Genomic DNA, 5,720 nt, shown 5'->3' on the forward strand with positions numbered 1-5,720 from the left:
GACAACAGAGGATGAGATGGTTGGATGGTATCACCGACTCAATGGACATGAGTTTGAGTAAACTCCAGGAGTTGGTGGTGGACTGGGAAGCCTGGTGTGCTGCAGTTCATGGGAATGCAAAGAGTTGGACACGACTGAGTGACTGAACTGTACTGAGTCCAGAATTAACAAATCATAATGACCATCTTGAAAAGCAAAATTACTTTATAAATTTAATATCTTTGAATTTCACTCTTTTTTAAAAATTTCACTTTGATTAATATCCTTAGTGGATATAATGAGTTATCAAAAATTAGGTTTTTTTATGATGACTTGATAGATGTTCACAGCACTTTGACAATCATCTTCCCCTTGGCACTATCATGACCTATTTAGAAAACTAAACAAGATCCACTGTTTTGAGAAAAATAGGGTAGAAAATACAAAAAAAAAAAAAAAACAAAAATTGAGAGAGAGAAAAAGACTTTCTTTAGTTGTACATGTACATGTCTATGTGACTGTGTTTTCCTTTTCTTGTTTTCTGCGGGAAGAGGAGAGGGGGTAACAAAAGTCAACTTCAAGGTTTTATTTTAAAATTACTAAAACTTTTAACTAATGATGTACACATAAAATTTTATGACTGTTGCTCATTTTAGCTCAATGTAACTAAATTGTCTTAATTAAAACTTAGGCCACCTGATGCCAGGATCCTAAGTTCTAAGAATAGGAAAAGATCCTGATGCTGAAAAAGATTGAGGCAGGAGGAAAAGTGGGGGACAAAGGATGAGATGGTTGGATGGCATTACCAACTCAATAGACATGAATTTGAGCCAAGTCCAGAGGATAATGAAGGACAGGAAAGCCTGGCATGCTGCAGTTCATAGGGTCATAAAGAGTCAGACATGACTTAGTGACTGAACAACAATAACTGAATAAGAAGACTATTAAAAATAAGTCTTCAAGACAGAAGGGACTTCCTGGTGATCCAGTGGCTAAGACTATGCACTCCCAATGAGGGGACCTGGGTTTGATCTTTGGTCAGGGAACTAGATTCCACATGCTGCAACTAAGACTTGGTGAGGCCCAAATAAGTAGATTTGGGGCTTACCTGTGGCTCAGACGGTAAAGAATCTGCCCACAATGCAGGAGACCCAGGTTCGATCCCTGGGTTGGGAAGATCCCCTGGAGAAAGGAATGGCAACCCACTCCAGTATTCTTACCTGGAGAATTCCATGGACAGAGGAACCTGGTGGGTTATAGTCCATGGAGTCATAAAGAATCAGGCACAACTGATCAACTCAGAATTTCACTTTTCCTGAATGTTTCCTGAATGATGCCAATAAAAAATGTATATTTATGCCTTTAAATTCTTTTAATTTGAAAATCAAGAGCAAGCATGTTAATTTTATTTTCTTCCAAGTCAAGGCCTGAAATTCACTATGTTAAACCATCTGAATCCTACCGCCCTGTGAACAGGCACACCTGGAGAAGATCAAAGTTCTCATTGACCTTGGGAACACAGCAGTTTTGAACGAATAATCTCATTTAGTAAAAAGAAAACCATATGTGAATCAACATTAACCGCTCTTAGCCCACATCAGGGATGATGCCTCCCTTGGCACCCGTCTGAATCTTGAGCTAAGGAATTTGGCCTGAGCTTCCTCCTGCTTCGCCAGGACAGATTGATAAAGAGGTACAACATTAGCTTAATCAGTTGCTTCACATTTCTGAATTTTTCCAAATATGTCCTTCATGAGTTTGTTTTCTATAGAAATACAGAAAGAATGTTTTCACATGTATATTTCAGTTCTCAGTTCTCTGTTCATTAGAGAGAATTAAGCTTAGCAAATATGAGTAACAAGAACAACTAACATGTATTTACCACATACTCTGCCAAGGACAAAGCTAGAAGTTTTACATGCTTCATTTCTAATATTCACAACAATACATCTAGTTACTATAATTATCCTCACTGTGCAGATGAGAAAAGTAAGGTGCAGAGAGCTTAATGATTTGCCCCAAATTTAGCAAATTTATTACAGGGGCAACAAAATATAATGGGATAATAAGCCATAAATCTTGAATCACATTTTTCTGCCTTCTGGGCTGTATTGAAAAAGTAAACCACTGACTTTTATTTAGTGTTTACTTCATGTTAGGAAGATCCCTTGGAGAAGGAAATGGCAATCCACTCCAGTACTATTGCCTGGAAAATCCCATGGACAGAGGAGCCTGGTAGGCTACAGTCCATGGGGTCGCAAAGAGTTGGACACGACTGAGTGATTTCACTTTCACTTTCATGTTAGGCACTTTTCTAAGTATTTAAATGCTGCATTAATTCTTTTAGAAAGTATGTTGTTCTTCCCACTGTATAAGTGATGAAACTAAGGCACAAGAGGTCAAGAAACTTGCCTAAAGCCTCAAAGCCGATAAATGGAGGACCTATAAATTAACCCAGGCAATTAGCTTCAGATTATGTACCTTTGACCGTGATGCTATGAGAATATTAATAGGTTTCAAACAACCATTTTTTAATTTAGTTCTTAAAATGTACAATCACATACACTCCAACCATGTGCATCAGGATTTATCATAACAAGACAGAATGTCAATATGAATAATTCTAGTTGACAAAGGAAGACTAATCCTCTACCTCCCAAAATTTGGGCAACAGAAACTGACTAGATTACTGAGCTAGGTTGTTTTCAGTAGTTATAAAATTTCAGAGTAACAAGCATTTTATCCTAAATAAAGCTGTTGTTGTTTTTTCCCCCTTTTTTAAAAAAAAAAAACCATTTGCATATCTAAATGATACAACAAACAGCAAATGGGAAGAGATATAAATAAACACCAGTTCAATATTGGGAGAGGCAACCCTACATACAATGTCCATCAGGTCATCTTTTCTGTTTTAGTATCACAACTGTGATGCATTAAGGTAAATATAAAAAATCGTAGTAAATAAATGCATAGCACTTCATAAAAGAGGAAAAATCTGAGAGGGAAAAGAAGGGATAATCTTAATAAGATCCAGTAGTTTCTGGTAGATTTGTCAAATTTGAACCAGAGGAAAAGAGATGATTATCACATTGTCTGGCAGGGATTGGTCATGATGTAACAGCTTGAGTTCAGAGACTTGCTTTACAAAAGCCATAGGACTTCTTAGTAAACAATAATACCGTTAAAAGGAAGGAAAAAAAATTGTATTTTCAGAGGAAGGAAAATTGCAACTCTTTTACTTAATAATATAGCAAATATCAACGCTGAATTACTCAGGCATACATACTGCTTAGATTTAAATCAGGAGATACTTACACAAATGGAGGGTCTCTGAGCTCTTGTTGCTGTCTCTCTCTGCCCCACCACCTTCACTCTCCTGCGAGCTCAGCCCAGGACTATCCCAGGGTTCATAGTGGCTGTCCCTGTGCATGGCGCTGATTTTCCACGTGCAGCAACATGGACTCCAGAGAGATATTATGGTGTGCGTTAACAGCGAGTCTGATTCTAGTCTTCCAGCAAGACATAGGCTTGTTGTGTTAAATGTGGAAAAAATACAGAGTAGAAGTTGTGTTCTTAAATTGTTTTCAGGGCTTCTAAGAGTGAGTCTAAATGGTTCTTGAAAATTAGCCAGGATCAAATACTATTCCAAACTAAGCCCCAACAAATTATGGACTTTTCGGGGGGGGGGGGGCGGATAACAAGCTTGGAAGAGAAGTGCAGTCCCTGTGAGCCAGCAATGAAGATTTGGAAAATATGTACATAGTGATGTGTTCAGTGCATGGTATTTTGAGGAGGGCTTCATCAAAAAGGAGGTGTAACCTTTCCCCAACAGATTTGAGAGCTGTGCCTTTTCTGTGCGATATTATAGATTGTACGTAGGAACCCAGATGGTTGCATTCACATGTAGGTTTTAGCTGTCATCTAAACAACTGGACAGATTAAATGTATATGGAAATGAACAGTCTTATTTTTGTAGTTTTGTATTATACAATGAACAGTTAAAAGATGAAAAAAAACTGTTCTTTGATTTTTGACTGTTGTTCTATTTAACCATTAATACTCTGAGATGAATTACTTATATAAATTTAACATGTACATACAAATAACTTAAGAAATTTTTTAACCCCTGGATTCTGATCCCTGCATATAATTTAATGAACAAACAGAAAAAGAAAGGAAATGGTAAAAAGGTTTTACATTTTAAATGAGTCTATTTGTTTTCAAATAGATAACCTGTTTTTGAAAGATCCAAATTCTCTCTTAAGCTATTAAGATGACTTCTTTAGAAGTTTCCTTTTTAGTTTCTTTCTTAAAATTGTCTGATCCGTCTAAGAGCCAGTTTCCACATTTCTAAACTTGACTGCTCACTACCATCAAGAAAAGATTTGATTACAATGTTTTAGAAACAAAATGCATGGTGTTTGGGAATTGAGTACTCATTGTAACTATATTCAAAGCATGGTGTCACAGGCTACATCATTTTTTTTTTTTTTTGAAGGATAAATTCTTCAACTTAGGTGGCATGGCACTATTGAAAACAGACTGACATATGCCTTTGATTTCACTTACAGACATGCCATCTGCCACCATATTCAATGATGATTCAAAAAAATAAGAAGAAGGAGAAGAAGAAACAGAAGAGAAGGAAGGAGGGAGGAAATGGAAGAGGAGGAGGGGAAGGAAGGAGAATAGCAGAAGATTGTGATCAAATGCAGGAATATGCCCATCATGTTCAGTCTAGCATCTAGCCTCGGACTAGTTCAGAGTATCTCTAGTCATGAAGCCAAAGCCAGACAATATCAACTAAATCCTTTCTTTTTCTGTAGGCAATGAACAGAGTACAATGCAGTTCACTCAGCATGATTATTGACATGGTCTTAGAACAAAGTCTTTGATATGAAAGAAAAAGCCAAAGATCCTAGGGCAATTTATATTTTAAAGGAGTTTTGGCCCAGGGACTGAGATTAAAACAGGGCAAACTTGCTTGTACACAGTTAATTTATTTGTAAAAAATGCAATACTTCATGAGGGGTGTGGAGAAAGGAGAAAATGGCAAAACATCTGGGACTTGGGGGAGGTTATTTATATTGAGGAAAATATCTAAATCTATTTTGGTACTATGTTTTATCAAGTGTGAAATCATCCCAGGATATATTTTAACTCTCCATAATAAAATTACTGTAATAAATCCTTTAAGACGATTCCCAAGGAACAAAAGTAATTTTTCTAAGAAGCTTAAAAATAGAAGTCTCTTCAAATGCATCCAGGCCATGCTCTCACAGTCAATATTTTACTGTAGACATAAAATAGAATAGAATATGTATGTGTATGCTGCTGCTGCTGCTAAGTCGCTTCAGTCGTGTCCGACTCTGTGCGACCCCATAGATGGCAGCCCACCAGGCTCCCCCATCCCTGGGATTCTCCAGGCAAGAACACTGGAGTGGGTTGCCATTTCCTTCTCCAATGCATGAAAGTGAAAAGTGAAAGTGAAGTCGCTCAGTCGTGTCCAACTCCCAGCGACTCCATGGACCACAGCCTACCAGGCTCCTCCGTCCATGGGATTCTCCAGGCAAGAGTGCTGGAGTGGGGTGCCATTGCCTTCTCCATGTATGTGTATATATATATATATATATATTTATATATAATATGTATAACTGAATCACTTTGCTGTACAGCAGAAATTAATACAACATTGTAAATCAGCAATTAAAAAGAGTAGAATAATTTTATATATTTTGCAG

Source organism: Bos indicus x Bos taurus, chromosome 9 (assembly GCF_003369695.1).
Source record: "Bos indicus x Bos taurus breed Angus x Brahman F1 hybrid chromosome 9, Bos_hybrid_MaternalHap_v2.0, whole genome shotgun sequence".
In the NCBI taxonomy this organism is placed as follows: domain Eukaryota; kingdom Metazoa; phylum Chordata; class Mammalia; order Artiodactyla; family Bovidae; genus Bos; species Bos indicus x Bos taurus.